Source organism: Nothobranchius furzeri, chromosome 15 (assembly GCF_043380555.1).
Source record: "Nothobranchius furzeri strain GRZ-AD chromosome 15, NfurGRZ-RIMD1, whole genome shotgun sequence".
In the NCBI taxonomy this organism is placed as follows: Eukaryota; Metazoa; Chordata; class Actinopteri; order Cyprinodontiformes; family Nothobranchiidae; genus Nothobranchius; species Nothobranchius furzeri.
The window spans coordinates 61635295-61654657 of record NC_091755.1 but is presented as its reverse complement, the minus strand read 5'-3'; the positions used below and the strand labels follow the sequence as shown (position 1 = coordinate 61654657).

The 19363-nt window shown below is 45.5% G+C and overlaps 1 protein-coding gene across 3 annotated transcripts in view; it reads right to left on the bottom strand.

The window, feature by feature from the left end:
- The window catches only part of LOC107391005 (ERC protein 2), a 300921-nt gene extending 294310 nt beyond the window's left edge, over positions 1-6611 (bottom strand). For all 3 annotated transcript variants that reach the window (XM_054745980.2, XM_070545069.1, XM_070545070.1), the window contains exon 1: positions 6482-6611. The gene's annotated coding sequence lies outside the window, so the exon portion shown is untranslated. The remainder of the gene's footprint in view (positions 1-6481) is intronic.
- Positions 6612-19363: the final 12752 nt, after the last annotated feature.

Here is a 19363-nt window from a genome sequence, read left to right as displayed (position 1 = left end):
ACCATTGCTTTCATGTCCTAAAGTACACAATATGTTACTGTAAATGTCATATTACTAGATATTTCTGTAGTACCATTCAGGGTACTATAACACCCATCCATCCATCCATCCATTTTCACCCGCTTATCTGGAGTCAGGTCGCAGGGACAGTAGCCTAAGTCGAGAGGCCCAGACTTCCCTCTCCCCAGCCACTTGGGCCAGCTCCTCCGGGGGAATCCCACTGCGTTCCCTGGCCAGGTGATAGACACAGTCCCTCCAACGTGTCCTGGGTTTACCTTTAGGCCTCCTCCCAGTTGGACGTGCCCGGAAAACCTCACCAGGGAGGCGTCAAGGAGGCATCCTGACCAGATGCCCGAGCCACCTCAACTGGCTCCTCTCCATGTGGAGGAGCAGCGGGTCTACTTCGAGCCCCTCCCGAATGACAGAGCTTCTCACCCTGTCTCTAAGGGAGAGCCCAGCCACTCTGCGGAGAAAACTCATTTCGGCCGCTTTTATCCGCGATCTCGTTCTTTCAGTCACTACCCAAAGCTCGTGACCATAGGTGAGGGTAGGAACGTAGATCGACCGGTAAATGGAGAGCTTCGCCTTCTGGCTCAGCTCTCTCTTCACTACGACAGACTGGTACAACGCCCGCATCACTGCAGATGCAGCACCAATCCGCCTATCGATCTCACGCTCCAGTTTTCCCTCACTCGTGAGCAAGAACCCGAGATACTTAAACTCCTCCATTTGGGGTAGGACCTCATCCCTGAGCCAAAGAAGGCATTCTACCCTTTTCCAAATCAAGACCATGGTCTCAGATTTAGAGGAGATGATTCTCATCCCAGCTGCTTCACACTCGGCTGCGAACCGCTCCAGCAAAAGCTGAAGATCACGTTCTGATGAAGCCAACAGGACCACATCATCTGCAAAAAGCTGATAACTGATCCTCAGGCCACCAAAACGGATGCCCTCCACACCTTGGCTGCGCCTAGAAATCCTTTCCATAAAGGTTATGAACAGAATCGGTGACAAAGGGCAGCCTTGGCGGAGTCCAACTTTTACTGGGAACGAGCCCGACTTACTGCCAGCAATGCGGACCAAGCTCTGACACCAGTCATACAGGGACCTAACAGCCCGTATCAGAGGGCCTGGTACCCCATACTCCCGGAGTACCCCCCACAGGGCCCCCAGAGGGACGTGGTCAAACGCCTTCTCCAAATCCACAAAACACATGTAAATTGGTTGGGCAAATTCTGACGCACCCTCCAGGACCCTCCTAAGGGTATAGAGCTGGTCCAGTGTTCCACGGCCAGGACGAAAACCACATTGCTCCTCCTGAATTCGAGGTTCAACAATCCGACGGACCCTCCTCTCCAGAACCCCTGAATAGACCTTACCATGAATGTTCAGGAGTGTGATCCCCCTGTAGTTGGAACACACCCTGCGGTCTCCCTTTTAAAATAAGGCAACCACCACCCCAATCTGCCAGTCCAGTGGAACTGCCCCCGATGTCCACGCGATATTGCAGCCAACACAGCCCCACAGCATCCAGAGCCTTAAAGAACTCCAGGCGGATCTCATCCACCCCTGGGGCCTTGTCACAGAGGAGCTTTTTAACCACCTCAGTGACCTCAGCACCAGAGATTTGAGAGCCCAACTCAAAGTCCCCAGACTCTGCTTCCTCACTGGAAGACATGTCGGTGGGATTGAGGAGGTCTTCGAAGTATTCTGCCCACCGATCCACAACGTCCTGAGTAAGAGGTCAGCAGCACACTGTCCCCACTATAAATAGTGTTGGTAGCGCACTGCTCCCCCCCCCCCACCCCCCACCCCCCAAAGCGCCGAATGGTGGACGAGAATCTCCTTGAAGCCATACGGAAGTCTTGCTCCATGGTCTCACCAAACTCCTCCCACGCCCAGGTTTTTGCCTCAACGACCACCCAAGCCGCGTTCCGCTTGGACCGTCAGTACTCGTCAGCTGCCTCTGGAGTCCCACAGGCCAAAAAGGCCTGATAGGACTCTTTCTTCAGCTTGACAGCATCCCTAACCACCGGCATCCATCAGCGGGTTCGGGAGTTGCCACCACGACAGGCACTGACGATCCTGCGACCACAGCTCCGGTCAGCCGCCTCAACAATGGAGGCACAGAACAGGGTCCATTCAGACTCAATGTCCCCCGCCTCCCCTGGAACATTTTGGAAGTTCTGTTGGAGATGAGAATTGAAGCTCCTTTTGACAGGAGACTCTGCCAGGCATTCCCAGCATACTCTTGCGATACGTTTGGGCCTGCCTGGTCTGACCGGCATCCTCCCCCACCATCTGAGCCAACTCACCACCAGGTAGTGGTCAGTTGACAGCTCCGCCCCTCTCTTCACCTGAGTGTCCAAGACATACGGCCGCAGGTCAGATGAAACAACAACAAAGTTGATCATCGAGCTGAGGCCAAGGTATCGTAGTGCCAAGAGCACATATGGACACCTTTATGTTTGAACATGGTGTTCATTATGGACAATCCATGACTGGCACAGAAGTCCAACAACAAAACACCACTTGAATTCAGATCAGGGGGGCCGTTCCTCCCAACCACACCTCTCCAGGTCTCACTGTTGTTGCCCACATGAGCGTTAAAGTCCCCCAGCAGAACGAGGGAGTCACTGGAAGGAGCACTCTCCAGCACCCCCTCCAAGGTCTCCAAAAAGGGTGGGTAGTCTGAACTGTAGTTTGGTGCATAAGCACAGACCGCAGTCAGAACCTGTCCCCCCCACACGTAGGCGGAGGGATGATACCCTCTCATTCACCGGGGTAAACTCCAACGTACAGGCACCAAGATGGGGGGCAACTAGTATGCCCTGCTCGGCGCCTCTCAGTGGGAGCAACTCCAGAGTGGTAGAGTGTCCAACCCCTCTCAAAGAAACTGGTTCCAGAGCCAGAGCCATGCGTTGAGGTGAGACCGACTATATCTAGTCAGAATCTCTCAACCTCACACACCAACTCAGGCTCCTTCCCCACCAGAGAGGCGACATTCCATGTGCCAAGAGCCAGCTTCTTTAGCCTAGGATCAGACCGCCAAGGTCCCCCGCCCTCGACTACCACCTGTCACACACTGCACCTGACCCCTTTGGCCCCTCCCATGAGTGGTGAGCCCATGGGAAGGGGGACCCACGTTTCCTCTTCGGGCTGTGACCGGCCGGGCTCGCCAACGTATCCCACCTCTAGGCCTGGCTCTAGAGGGGGGCCCCGGTGACCCACGTCCGAGCAAGGGTACACAGTTTCCATTGAATTTATTCATCATAAGAGGTCTTCAGGCTGCTCTTTGATCCCTCACCTAGAACCTGTTTGCCATGGGTGACCCTACCAGAGGCATAAAGCCTCAGACAACTTAGCTCCTAGGATCATTGGGACACTCAAACCCCTCCACCACGGTAAGGTGGCAGCCCAGGGAGAGGCTATACCCAATGGTTATATATGATGTTACTGCATATCTTTACAGTAATGTACTGGTTGCTATAATTACTTAAAAATACATTGTACAATTAAAACAATTACTGTGAATTTTTACAGTATCATGTTGCTTGATGTGGTTTCCCGAAGTACACGATGTCACTCTGAAATTACCTTTGGTTGTAGTTTTACACAGTACGTGATGAGTTACTGTGACATTTTAGAGCTGGTTGAGGTTTCTATAGTACACAATATGTAACTGAATTTCAACAGTATACTGTAATGGTTACTGTGAGCTTTTAAAGTATTTACATTTTGTTACAACAATAAATAATATGTTGCTTTAAATTCCAATATATTATTGTGAATTTCTACAGTACTGTAATAGGTACTGCAATTCCCTATGGTACACATGTCACTGTGAATTTAAATTATTATTGTGAATTTCTGCAGTATGTTTTTATCCAGTACACAATAAGTCATTGTGAAATTTCTCACCACTGTAAAATCTTGTTTTGTTTTGTACAGTAGTGATTATATTACTGTGACTTACTACAGTAGAACTTGGTATGCTGTGAATTTATAAAGTATTGCATGTATTACCATAATTTATGCAGTAATTTTACACTACTGTAAATGTTTGCTTTTTTTTTTCTTACAGTAGTAATTATATTACTGTGAATTACAAAAGTAGAACTTGGTCTGCTGTGAATTATACAGTATTGCATTCATTACTATAACTTATGCAATTATTTCACACCACTGTAATTTAATTCTCTGTTTTTTACAGTACTGATGATATTACAGTGACTTACTACAGTAGAACTTGATCTGCTGTGAATTTATACAGTATTGTATTTATTACAATGATTTATACAATTATTTCACATCACTGTAAAGTCTTGTTTTGTTTTTTACAGTAGTGATGATATTACTGTGACTTAATGCAGTAGAACTTGGTATGCTGTGAATTTTTAAAGTATTGCATGTATTACCATAATTTATGCAGTAATTTCACACTACTGTAATTTCTTTCTCTGTTTTTGACAGTAGTGAATATGTTACTGTGACTTACTACAGTAGACCTTGATCTGCTGTGAATTTATACAGTATTGTATTTATTACAGTGATTTATACAATAATTTCCCATTACTGTAAAGTCTTGTTTTGTTTTTTACAGTAGTGATGATATTACTGTGACTTAATGCAGTAGAACTTGGTATGCTGTGAATTTTTAAAGTATTGCATGTATTACCATAATTTATGCAGTAATTTCACACTACTGTAATTTCTTTCTCTGTTTTTGACAGTAGTGAATATGTTACTGTGACTTACTACAGTAGACCTTGATCTGCTGTGAATTTATACAGTATTGTATTTATTACAGTGATTTATACAATAATTTCCCATTACTGTAAAGTCTTGTTTTGTTTTTTACAGTTGTGATGATATTACTGTGACTTAATGCAGTAGGACTTGGTATGCTGTGAATTTTTAAAGTATTGCATGTATTACCATAATTTATGCAGTATTTTCATACTACTGTAAATTTTTGCTTTGTTTCTTACAGTAGTGATTATATTACTGTGACTTACTACAGTAGAACTTGGTCTGCTGTGAAGTTTTACAGTATTGCATTTATTACTGTGATTTATACAGTACTGCAACAGTTACTGTCAATTATACAGTATTTTACTTTAAATACATTCACAGTGAGTTACTTTACAGAAACACAGTAAATTACTGTGTAATTCACAGTCATTTTTTACAGTGTAGATCGACCGGTAAATCGAGAGCCTGGCTTTCCAGCTCAGCTCCCTCTTCACCACGACAGATCGGCTCAGCGTCCACATCACTGCAGACGCTGAACCAATCCGCCTGTCGATCTCCTGATCCCTCCTACCCTCACTCGTGAACAAGACCCCAAGATACTTAAACTCCTCCACTTGAGGTAGGACCTCTCCCCCGATCCAGAGTTGGCAAGCCACCCTTTTCCGGTCGAGAACCATGGCCTCAGATTTGGAGGTGCTGATCCTCATCCCAGCCGCTTCACACTCGGCCGCGAACCTACCCAGCAAGAGCTGAAGGTCAGAGCTGGATGAAGCTAGGAGGACCACATCATCCGCAAAAAGCAGAGACGAGATTCTCCTGCCACCAAACTCGACACACTCCACACCACGGCTGCGCCTAGAAATTCTGTTTTTTTAATGTTAAATAAACAACATTAAAGACGTTTTAAAATATCCCTAAAAGAAAAACATCATAACCCAGTACATCATGCACCAGTTATTGAGGACTGTCTGAGGCAAATCCAAATCATAATCCCTCCTCTAATCTAAGAGGATTGGGTGCTGGGAGTCACTAAACAGGATGCAACTGGGAGATTGGTTCTGTATGCTTGTCAGTCATCATTATTGTTGGAAACAATAAACTGGTCTTTCTCTACAAAATTTGGGGAAAAACTTTATTGGATTCATAATATGATGGATTGACATTTATTTTATACATGACTTGAAACTATAGAGAATAAAGAGAAGCTTAGCAGGCACTAATAAAGCTGTCTAAATTATTTGCCTTACAATATTCTAACTTCACGCAACTGAACCCTCATGTGGAACGATAGTTAACGGGAAACTGAACAAAACCAGAAGGAAACAGTCACAGCTTGATTTTAAATCACTCCACTTACTTCTGAGATGCAGCCAGCTGTTGCTGCGGAGGAAAAGTCGAGACACCACCTCAGATCTCGTTCATTTGCATGATTATCATTAGTTACGCTCCGAACGCTTCATTAAGTTCTGCAAAGCAGTAGCGAGGACACCGCGCCAGAGCGCACACTGATTCTGACCAGGCAGCTTGGGCACACAGAGGAATAATTCTAGACTACTACGACCACCGCAGCATGAGGGATTAGTTTCCTGCTCATAATGTCTACACGGCTACATGAGTCCGAGCTAGTATCTTACATAATCATTAATCTGTCTCGCAAACTGACCGCACTCAGTTCTATTTGTTCTAATAAAACGTGGTCTTTTAAGGCCCCCAGGTGCGCACTCACCGGGTAGGGACAGACACCTCTCCATCACCGCTGGGTCCCCGGCCGTATCCCGTCCGACCTCAGTGCAGGCTCCATGATCTCATCGGCTCAGCTGTAGCTGTGACCTGTCCTACCAGCGGGTCCGCGTGGGCGCGCTAACCCAGCTGGCGCGTGCGCGACCGAGAGCTCACGTGCAGTAGGGATGGGGCAGACGCGTCAGGTATAAAGCAGTTTCTGTAGTTTATTCTATCACAGCAACAAATTGGACCCTTAATTTTTCACACAAACATTTAGAGGATTTTTTATTTTAATTTTTTGGAGGGAGTAATTGTTATAATTTAAGGTCGTCTAAAACAATGTTAAAAATAATTAAGACAGTAAAGCAATGTTTACATTTTTATTCAAACTCCCCGTATTTGGGGGGCTTTTTTAGCAGTTTACTTTTTTCTGTTGAGTTCAGAACAATCTGCAATACATAAAAGGTCTAAAATGTGCCCTAAAGGCAGGCTGACCTGCCTTTCATGAAAAATAAGAATTATACAATTCTGACTAGATTACATTTAGAAAGTAGGTCAAAATGTCACTAGGATGCCTTTTGAAATGATTCAAAAAGGTGAACAGATGGAGCAGGGACAGATTAACACTTTGTTGTACCCTGGGCAAGAATATTAAAGGGCCCCATCATCACGACCCAGGGATCACCATAATATGGTCACATACAGAATATTTACTGTAATATCCAGTAAATATACTCAATACTTGAATGCCTGACATCACGTAACCCGCTTAGGGTAACCTTTGACCCACCTTGTGTGGATTGACCAATGAGAAGAGGGTCTTAACTTGAGGCCCTCTCTTCATTAGTCAGTCTGCATGAGACTGACTCTCAACCGCTCTCAACTGATGTTCAAAGTCATAGGCAGTGAAGCGTCTCTGTGCAGTGCAAAAGCCTGGGTGGACAGTTTCTTTAATAGGGTGACCATATTTCAATTTCCAAAAAAAGAGGACAGGGGATCTGTGCCTATGACGTCAGTCACACTATGGCAACGCCACACAAACCACGTTGGAACCCATTGTTTTGTAAGAACTAAAATTAATATCAGATTCTGCCAATAAAAGGGCTCTAAAACAATTCATATGTAAAAAATTTTCATAGTTATTGCAAAAGCTCATTTTTCTGCTTTAGTGCTGCAACAAGGTCATATTAATAATAAATTATTATACCTTTTGTTTTACTACAGCATCGGTAAGCTTCCTGTGCACAGATTATTAAGGATGTTTGTTTCAGCTGTGAGATTAGATGATGGGATCAATGAAAAAATAAGTTGTCACACACTCCATGGAAACTTTCAGAGAATCCACAAATAGTGGCTTTCTAATGGCTTTGTTACTTTTTGCAAGTTTAGAAAAGAAGCAGATGAGACGGCATGTCTGATAATTTAGTTTTTCATCTGATAATATTAGAACATGTCAGTGATGTCTGAGGGGTTTTAACAAACTGTCATGTCCCCTCATGTGTCTCCTGGTGCTCTCCTTTCGTCTCTAGGTTCTCCTGTTGTGTATCATAGAACCCTCTTGTGTCATTGTCCTCTTTGTGTCACTGCCCTCTGGAAAGAGATACAGAAGTCTCCGCTCCCGCACTACCAGGCCCACCAACAGCTTCATCCACCAGGCTGTGAGACTGCTGAACTCTCTTCCCTCCCGGCTCCCAGCCAGCAGAATCACCAGTGTGACAGAAGTATAGGAAGACAGACTGGACTCTACACCCCCAACACCCCATCCACACACACTTTCCAACAAGGAAATACTCGTTGAACCAAGAACTGGGAAACATTCCTGGTTGGAAACAACTACTTCTGCATTGCAATTGCACACACCTGCTGCTGTATATTTTTAGTATATTTTTAGCGCTATTTACATTACTTATATTACTATTACTGCGGCTATAGTCTTATGCTGCATTAAAACATAAACCCCTAACTACCACAACCTGGGACTACCTCAAGTAGACTAATATACTACTTACAGGGAACACTGGTGGAACATATTTTTTAATTTATTTGATTATAGGTTAGGTCTTGTCTATCCTGTTACCTATTTAATATTACCTTATTGTTAGGGCTGTTTTTGTTGTGCTGAACAAAAGGCCCCATAGTTGTGAGTTCTCCTTTCTATTCTGTTCAGTTGTTGACCTGTAGTTGCTTAGAGTGACCTGTAGAGGCCGCCCGCGATAATAATTCTGATTAGTATATATATATATTATATATATATATATATATTAATTAGTGTTTTCACTGATAACACTAATTAATTTATATTTGATCTTGATGGTGAAACTAAAGGCGTTTAACACTGAACACCTAACATGAGCTTCTGAGAGCTAGCTAATATCAGCTAAAACTGTGTTCTGCTGCTGCTCACCTTCCTTCTTGAAAAACCTAGTCAATACTTGCTTCTGTTCAATTAACTTTCTCTCCTTTTCTTTTCTTTTCTTTTCTTTTCTGGAAGCCAGATTTCCCTTTCTTGGGAAAAGACATGACTGACTCTCCTGCCTCCAGCTCTGGCTGTCGGCATCTGCGATGTCTCATAGCTGTACATGCGGCTGTGCAGCCCCTGGCCGCTGGTGTGGACTAAACCACTTTGCACATTTTTAAGGGGTGATAGATGCCTCAGAGATTATTCGGTTATTATTTTTAAGGCAAAATTCTGTTTCTTAACCTCTTTATCCAGGTAAAGGGAAGTTTATTAAGACATTAAGTAAGTTGGGAGGAAAAACAACAACAATAAAACATTTTTATTCGAAGCTGTCTCAGGGCCCCTCCCTGCAGTGGGCCCTGGGTAAACGGTACCCTTTCCCCCCCAGTCCGACGCCCCTGGTGTTCGCTCCCGCTTACCAGCAGAGAAGTGGTCATTTCGTGAAAAGTGTGCGTTACTGAGCAACGTAAGTCTGTGATGTGTGAGGATGTGCGGATAAAATGTGTTTGTGACTGTAATCGAAGTTAGAGGGAAATGACGATGTTTCTGTTTGTGTCGCTAGCGAGTGCTAAGCGAAACTAATCTAAGTTAGGCTAGCTCTCCTGCCGTGTGATTGGGGATAATTGGGTGTTGAGTTAGCTCAGTGGGTTTATATATGAGATGTGGGTAATATCTGGTTTATGGTAGCAAAGGGGACGTTATTTTATTTCCTACTCGTGTTTCTGTTGATGTACTCCGAGTTACTATTATGAACATTTTAGTGATGTACTATTTTCTTTCTGTTCATTTCAGAGACCACACACACACACCTGTACCTAATCTTGTATGTAACACCTGCTCCTCCAACGAGCCTGTTACCTTTGACTGTGTGGAGGCAATACAAGCGTTTAAACCATCCTGGGTGTCTTCGGTGTCTTCTTCCTGAATCACCATCTGGGCCTAGAGTAGTGTTCTGGCCGACACTCCGGGGAGTGGCAGCTGCAAACCGGAATCAACACCTTACAGTCCTCCCCTTCCATGTTATCTACCCACCACTAGTGGTCCTTCGAGCCGGATGTAAGCTGCTTCTACCCTAACAAGATGGATGACATTCAGAACTTCTCAGTTCTTGGTGCGCGCCCACGGCGTAATGTACGTCGTCCCCAAGCCCCCACAATGCGGCTCCAAAATTGGTCCCAACGCGGAAGTACCAAAAATTGCAGTTCCACCCTCATCTGCTGGGGGCTGGTGTCAGAAGCGAGCAGATCCTCATTGACTCCCATGTTAAAAATATCAATTTCACAGCAGAAATAAACATGTTTACAGCCTGGTACCAAAACATGTTTTTTGTTTAAATTATCTAGTTTACACTCATGACAACTCTGAGGGGGGGGGGGGGGGGGGGTGAATTTTTTTTCTCACTTTTCTGTTTAAGTGTATTGAAAGCCTAAAATTCTGTATAATTAATGAGCATCCGACACACGTGACCACCGCCTCAGACCCACGTGACCACAGAGCTAGCTCAGTGGAAAGGCCTCAGTACAGCCTCGGTCTCTTCTGGAAACTGTTTCGGGATTATGAGTCTCTGTGCTTGTGTATTCTGTTTTGGATATTATTGGTGCAATTGTTGGACAAAATGACTTGCTGTGGTATTAATTGCACTAAAAGCGTCCAAGGAGTCTCCACTTCATTTTTTTCGGTAAGTTAAATTATATGTATGTATTTTAGGTCACTGCCACCTTTAAACTAGCTGAGTTTATCGAAGTGGCTGACCGCTCGTTGAGCTCTCGGACAGGGCTGACCGCTCGTTGAGCTCTCGGACGGGGCTGACCACTCGTGGAGCTCTCGGACTCGTAGAGAGACCTGACCGCAGATATACTGCAGCTCAATTCCCTACCTAAATGCAAAGTTTGAGAGACGTGGTTTACTTAGGTATGCACTTCCTCCGGGCTAATTTGTCAAGTTCACAAAATGTGGAACGGGATGTGAGTTTAGAATCAGCGGCGAATCGGAACATATCTCGAAGCCCTGGCCGATGAAACGGTCCACATGACTATTACTGTCAGGCTCGGAGAAAATTCGGGTTGGTTTTGTGTCAGTCGGTAATTCTGCAACAGTGACACTAACTAACAAAGCACTAGTTGACAGACATCATTACAGCGTGAAATCCAGCACAGCGTGACCTCTCCACATCATATGTGACTGACTTTTACGTTATAATAACGATCACACACTAGGAATGTTATAAAGTGCCTATATCTGACAGTTTCTTTTGTATATTATCTGACTTTATAAACTCCAACAACAATGTGCTTCTATTTTTTTTTCAGGCTAAATCTACCCAAGACATTGGCTGTCAGACTAGTCTTCAAGAATGCACTTGTCCAGGCTGACGTGAAGCCTTACCCGTAGCAAAGGTGAATTATTTTTAATAATCTTCTATGTAAACATTTTATTATCACCTTGTAGTTTTAATTTGTTTTGCAGATTATTGTTACACGTGATTTTATGCTCTTTTAAACATTTATAAATGTGCTGTTTCTTTGTTTTTTTATATAGCCACCCAGTTTAGAGCTCCCAGCTGCTGTGTGTCTGGTGACACAGGGACCATGACGGAAATTCATCTTCCAGAAAGTCTGGCTCATCATTTAGCCAGATTTCTAAGGTATAGGCCAAAAATGTTTAGGTTAGTTTTGATAAGGTCTGTGCATCTCTCATTTCATGACATGTCTGTCCCAGGTGGCAGCCGGGTGAGGGTGAGCGTGTTGGGGGTGGGGTGGGGGGTGGGGGGTGGGGGGGTTGATGCTGAGGGTGGGTAACCTGGAGGTGTGGATGACGTTGGAGAGGCTGTGTGGGTGGGAGAAGGCTGCGGGCATGGGGGAGCCTGATGAGCCTGGGGGTGATGCAGGTGAGAGAGGGGACAGGGCAGAGGCCAGCTGGACGTGCAGCGGGCAGGGGGAAGCTTAAGCCTGGGTGGGTGGAGGTGGATCCAGGGCGGGCAGGGAGAGGTGAGACCTGGGCTGGGCTGGGCTGCTCGTCAGCGGCGCGCCACAGGCAGCTGATGGCGGTGTGGAGGACCATCAGTCTCCAGCAGGTGATGGCGGGGTGGAGGAGCAGGAGTGCCCAGCAGGTGTTGGCGGGGTGGAGGAGCAGGAGTACCCAGCAGGTGATGGCGGGGTGGAGGAGCAACCGTGTTCAGCAGGTGATGGCGGGGTGGAGGAGCAGCCGTGCCCAGCAGCTGAAGGCGGGGAGGAGGAGTAGCAGGCTCAAGCAGGTGATGGCGGGGTGGAGGAGCAGCCGTGCCCAGCAGGTGATGGTGGGGTGGAGGAGCAGCTGTGCCCAGCAGGTGACGGCGGGGTGGAGGAGCAGCCTCCAGCTGGTGATGGCGGGGTGGAGGAGCAGCAGCCTCCAGCAGGTGGAGGCGGGGAGGAGGAGTAGCCGTGCCCAGCAGGTGATGGCGGGGTGGAGGGTGAACCGAACCAGGAGACACGGATGCCAGGGAGGCCAAGGTTGTCTAAGGGTCTCTGCAGCTCTCTGGGCACCACGCCTCACTCAGCTGTCACCGATGATCCAAATGGCTATGGAGAAAAAAATAACAGGTTTGGCCTAGCTGTTTCAAGTACAAAATCATACATGAAGTGGTCAAGACAGGTATTTGGAACTTACACTTGCTGCGTTGTGTAGCTGATGTTGAAGACACAGGCTGCCATGGTGACCTTTTAACAGATCTAAGAAAAAAATTTAATAAAAGAATTAAACTTAAAAACTCCCAGACCTCATTTCATGATTGCTAATCAGCTATGGCTGATTTATTGTTTGTATCACAGTGAGTTAAACTAATTAATATATTTTTATTTCTATTACACATGCATACTTTTTAACTGTTATTTTCACATGACTGTTATCAGGCTGTCTTGTTCTGGTTCTCATGAAAATAATTAAGCCCGAGCAGTGAAGCGCTGCGAAGGCCTATTGTATCTGCTCTGTTTCTTTTTCTTTCTTTCTTCCTTTCTTTTTCTTCCGCGTCTTTGGATGGCCTTTAGGGGGTCTTAGCATATCCAAAAACTCACCAAATTCTGGCCCAATATAGAAAGTGCGTGAAATTTACATATTTCACTGGCAACGTGAAAGTTGGTAAAAAAATGTTTCGACAGCGCCCCCTGGAAAATTTAAAATACCCCTCCGCTTTGACCTTTTTTCATAGTAGAGTGATGAAATTTGGTACACTTGTAGAACTCAACAATACGCACAGAAAAGCCTCTTGCACCCATGGTCAATATCAAACAGGAAGTCGGCCATTTTGGACTAAAGTGGCCATTTTGACCCCGTTTTGGCCATTTCTAGGGTCTATATTTGGTTGAACAGTTTGGTCATTTTTCGCACGATCGTCTCAAAAATAGTGTGCGATCGAACAGAAGCGATGGACGATTAAATTGAGACAATAAAATTGACTTTTCGTAAATACTGAAGGGGCGGGACCTGGCCTCAAAGTTCGAGCACTCGCCAAAAAAATTCAAATTGCTATCATTTCATAAATGAAAGAATTACAGTTAAAGAAATGTTCTATGGACAATCGTCATCGCCCTCCGAAGACAAATGAATGGTCGATTGATGATGTCACATAAGCTCCACCCCCTCAGGACTTAAAAGGTCAAGTTTTACTGGGAAATTTTCCAAAATTCGCCCTTTCAAATAATCACCCCATATTTGTAGCAGGTAACTGAAGACAAGTTGGGGTTGCTTGGCGTCACTTTTTGGGAGTTTTCTGCAGAAGGCGGGGCTGTGGCGGCGCGGCAAAGTCAGGCGTACGGACGTGGCCTTACGTTTGCCTCCCATTTCGTCATTTCTAGAGATATTGCCACGAAACTTCTTGGGAGTGATCCTAGTCCTGCCCCCCAAAAAATGTGATGTGAACATCCGGTGGGCGTGGCCTATTTTCTGAAATAGCGCCCCCTAGGACCATTAAACTGCCAGCCCCAAGCCATGCTTTGACTGAGGAGTACGGAATTTGGTACACTAATGTGGTGTTTCAGGCCCTACAAAAAAGTCTCTTGGAGCCAAGTGCAAAGTCGCACAGGAAGTCGGCCATTTTGGTCCAAGTACTCGATTTAGTGGTTTTTGCACACGTTGTTTGGAGAAGGATTCTCCATCACCCTTTTCAACAATCTTCTTCAAACATCTGCTATACACTCTTAAGACATAGATGAAAAAATTCAACCGTCGGATTTTAAATAAGTATAAAGGTGTGGGCGTGGCTAAGCCTCAAACTTTCACCTGTCGCCACGCCACTCTTTTTTCACAGCTCCCTATTGGACTCCTTTTAACCAATCACCAGCAATCACTGGCAAATAGCAGCAGACAAGTTGAGGTCACTTGGTCTATAGTACTGGCAGGTTTCGAATAAAGGCGGGGCTTTGGGAGCATGGCGAAATTCGCCATCACGCCATGGAAATACGTTTGTCTCTCATTTCTTCAGTCATTGTGACATTCCCACACAATTTCTGATGAGTGATCCTACTCTGACCCCTAATAGAATTGGACAGCTGAAGTTTGTGGGCGTGGTTTATTTTCTGAAACAGCGCCCCCGAGGACCATTAAAACAGTCAGCCCCAAGCCATGCTTTGACTGAGGATCACAAAATTTGGCACACTAATGTAGTGTCTCAGGACCTACAAAAAAGTCTCTTGGAGCCAAGCGCAATGTCGCACAGGAGGTCGGCCATTTTGGTCCAAGTACTCGATTTAGTGGTTTTCGCACACGTTATTAGGAGAATGATGTCTCGTCGTCCTTTCCACCCATCACCTTCAAACTTCTGCTATATACTCTTAAGACATAGAGGAAAAAATTCAACTGTCGGATTTTAAATAAGTATAAAGGTGTGGGCGTGGCTAAGCCTCAAACTTTGACCAGTCGCCATTACGTTATATGACTTAATAACTCCCATGTGCATGATCAGATCAATTTCAAACTTTGTCTGTGTGATCACTGACCACATCTGAAGACAGTGACAATGTGGACAGCTGACATCACCTAAGCCCCGCCCCCTGACTACAGGAAGTCTACTGTTTTATGGTGAAATGCCCATATTTGTCCCCTCTAATTTAGTCAACATGACACTAAGGTCATGCACTGTCTTCATGATGTTGTAATGACCAGTCAGATCTGATAGCTTTTCAGAAAGGGAGGGGCTTTGATGCCATGGCGATTTCTGGCGTGACGCTGTGACCTTACGTTTGACTGTAACTTCCACAAACAGCCTCCAATTTGCCCGAGACTGAACATCACATCACCAGTGTGGTAAAGATAGAGTGTATCCTAGTGGTGAGACGTGTAATGGTGGGCTCAGAGGGGATGCTGAGTCGGGGTGAGGTGTGGACGAGGAGGCCGTTCACGGTTTCTGGTGTCGGGGTGGTTGACTTTCTGTTCCGCCAGACGTGCCCTGGTGCCCTCGGCTGCCGGCCAGGATGGAGAAGCATGGAGCTGGGTTTGGAGAGCGTCGGGGATGGAGCGGAGGGGGTGCGGAAGGAGGGCGAGCAGCTTCGCTGCGAGGGCCGAACGACGCTGCTTGCAGCTTTAATTCTGTTTCTTCCTGTAAGTTATCTTGTGCTTACTTCATCTGTATAATGTCTCTTTACTTTTGGTGAATTGTACTGAGTCCAGAATAAATGCTACTTGGCTGTACAAGATACAAACAAGGATTACGTTTTGGAAATATATGAAAGGTATTTAGCTTGCTAATTTATCTCAAATACTAGTAACTACCGTACATTCTGGACTATAAATTGCACTTTTTTTCATAGTCTGGCCGGTCCTGCTACTCCGGAGCAACTTATATAACAAAATATGTAGGCTACACCGCGCTGCTGCGGGCCGACTCCGACCCAAGAATGAGTTCCCCTGTCCCGCTGGGAGGTTTCAAACACCGCCTTCCTCTGCTGGAGACCGTGGCGCGCTGCTGCGGCGCATTATTCGGTTATTGTTACCAGTACTTGTCTTGCAATGTCAAACGCTTTGTCTCAGATTTTGTAAGAAAAATAAAATTTCCCCCCAAAATACGACTTATATATGTTTTTTTCTTCATTATACATTTAATGGCTGGTGCGACTCAGGAGTCTTGAAAATACGGTACGTGATAAATAGTGAAAACTTGCTCAAAGCAAAATATATTTTCATTACGGAAATAACTTATAAACTTACCGATTTAATATTTTTTATTCACAGAAGGGTACTTCTCATGAAAAAGCGCCGCAAACCTCCACCTGAACTCCATGCGGTCGATGGGTGTTCCGCAGAGTTAGCTCCGGTTGTAGCTAGGTGGCTACATCCGTTAGCTCGGCTTCCACCTCCGCGTTAGCTTTGGGTTAGCCAGGGTTAGCTTCAGGTTAGCTTGTAGCTTCGACCGGGTGTCGTCAGTTGATCCCAGTCTTACAGCCCCACCCTCAGCTCCTCCTCTCTTCCCTTTTATGGAATTGTCTTGGACAGAACCTGTGACACGGTCAAAATGGCGGTGGTGGCCACCTCCCATTTTAGTACAAAAACTTGTTATTGGAGTCTATGGAAACCCATTGTCCATATATTAATGTCGATGGTCGTCCCCTACTTTATGAAGCTTATGAGACTGACTTCCCCTGGCTTGGTGCAGGTTACCGGGAAGAAAGTAAGATAGGAGGTGACACCTGTTCTTCCCACCATCCGCCGTCTGACCCCTCTGAAAACTGCTCATACAGCCAAATCACACCAATGAGAGCAGAGTTGGAGGATGTACAACGTGAAAAGTTCCTGTTACAGCAATCACATGACCAGATGAGAGCTGGGCTGGCTGATTTCCAGGCACTTCATGCTAGTTTGCTGCAGCTGTTGGACCGTGCGGAGAGTCTGCAGCTCAATCCACCGACCAGAAGCCCTGCTGTTCATCTCTAGCCACCCCCTACTGAGGAGGAAGAGGACTGGCCTCTACCCCCTCCTCCGTTTGCATTCACGGAGGAACCTGTCCCCAGTCCAAGCCCAGTCACAGACCGCATCAACACGATGATGAAAAAGCTTCAGGCTCAGAAGAGGGAGTCTATGACTGCACAGGCGGGTCGGATCATTCCCCCACCTGAATCTAAGCCGAGGTTCACGTCTCCTCAGCTAAGGCCCACCTACCCTCCAGTGCCGCTGTTGGGTATTTTTATAATTGTACCTTTTTGAGGCCTAAAAGATGCCCATTTTGTGTTATTAACGCTTCATGAATCTCTTGTGTTTGTCAACTGTGGCTGTTTATGAAAGGTTGAGCAGAGAAGCTTGTTTGCAGTCAAGGATGTTGATTGTAGATTTCCAAGGAAACCTCTGTACCTCTGTAACCTGAGAAGGCCCGCCTTCTCCTCCATCCTTTGTGAATAAAGCCCCTGACGAACTGGGAGCACATGGGAGTGACGGGGAAAAGCCTCGGAGGAGGTTTTTCCCTGCGTTACCTCTCCATTATTTTGGGGACTCAGGGTAAAACGTCTTCCTTGTTGTCATGTGTGTTGATTTTAGGTTTCAGGGTTATCGAGATTAAATATCACTTAAAATTTAATTACCTAACATTTGGTGGAGATGCCGGGGCATGCAGAGCTGGTGACCTGAAGGCTTTCCCCAGGAACAGAGGGGGGCTGGTTAGCACCATGGAGGGGTTTCTGCGCCCAGCTCTCGCATTACGATTCATGGACATTACAAATAATCTCTCTTTCTCTGTGTCGTCCGTTAAGGTAATATGGGATAAATCTAAAATTACCTATCAAATGGTGGACCGTACGGGGACGCAGAGCCTAGCGGTGGAAGATTGTCTCCAGGGAGCCGCGTGGCGCCACTTCATCATAAGTCCGGGGGACTGCAAATTGTCTCATCGGCCGGCTACATAGCTCTGCAGACAAACTTTCATCAACAGGCTCTCGCGCTCGGAACTCAGGACGAATTTACAACGTGGAGGAGAGTAAGTTAATTAATTAATTCGTTAAGTTAATTCATTAATTTGCGTCTGTTTCTTTAACCACTCTCAGTGTGGTTTAAGTTGATTGAGGTGGGCCAGTTGCGGCCGTGTGTGTGTGTGAACCTCTTGAGTGTGTGAGAAAGTTTGGTTGATGACCGGAAAAAGACGTGTGAGATTGTTTGGCTAAAGTCGTTTTGAGCCTGTTTCTGATAAGGCAGACGATGGAGCAGCTCTGGTGGAAAAGCTCCGGACCGGAGAGCAGACGGCCAGCTGAATAGCACGCCGGGCAAGGGCGTCAGTTTGTTTTCAGAATTGCTGGGGACAATAACCATACACTTGAGTGGGGTTTAAAAATTGCTGGGGACAATAAAGTAGGCTAGCACAGGGGTCGGCAACCCGCGGCTCTGGAGCCGCATGCGGCTCCTCCATCCATCTGATGCGGCTCTCTGTGCTTGTAAAATAATGAATGGATATTTAAATAAAATGCTTTATATTTTACTGCATTAATTTTACATCTGTATGCCAATTCTAAATGTAAAGATTGTCTGCGTAAACCTGAACAGTTCCAACCCGGTCTTACTGTGAGACCGGGTTGACGCGTCACGCTTGTGCGTAATCATATGCGCTTCTGAGCTGCTTTCTGACCTTCCCCACCTACAAAGTTTAATTACAACAATCAAACGTGACAGAGCCTGGATTTGTATTCTGAACAGTCTAAACATGTTTTAAAAAGAAACGTATGACAAAAGTGGCACCTGCTCAGTAAAACCACCAACAGGGTGAAAAATATCAAATATTGTAGGCAGAGACGGGCTACAACTTCTGGATCCATTTTATATAAATCATTTTATTGATTATCTTCTTATGAAAGATAACTTTGACGTACACGAGCGACCAGGCGCGTTGCAAACTTTTCAAAAGTGTGGGGGATGTTGTCTGTGCCTAAAATAATTTTATGTTATTCACCTTGTTAGTTTAATTTCCGTAATAGCGGAGCAGGTGCGAATTTTTGACGCGTCACACATGTCTCTGTTTTAAACATGTTTAAACTGTTCAGAATACAAATCCAGGCTCTGTCTCGTTGGATTGGTGTAACTAAAGTTTGTACTGAATGAAACTTTATATTAAACCATGTTGAAAAGAAAAGGATCCATCAAATCGTTTTTCCCTCATTTACAGTCACGGAGTACAGCACAGTGCGCATGGCTCTGGGGTTAATCAAGTTTAATTGTTTCTCTTTTCAACAATCTTCACAAGAAGGCAAAACAGTTAAATGGTAGGTTACAGATATTTCCATTTGACTGTTTATTTTGACGGATAAACTCAAGGATGTTGGTTGTTTTCCTCCCACTGAAGCGGTCTGGAAACCCGGTCTCTCTGAGGGATGTGTCACTTGGAAAAATGTTATTTTTATGAAATTATGAAACTTTGGCTGAACAGCGCTTGTTCCCGTCTCTAATATGGAGACGCATGACGCATCCAGTCTGAGGCAGAATAGC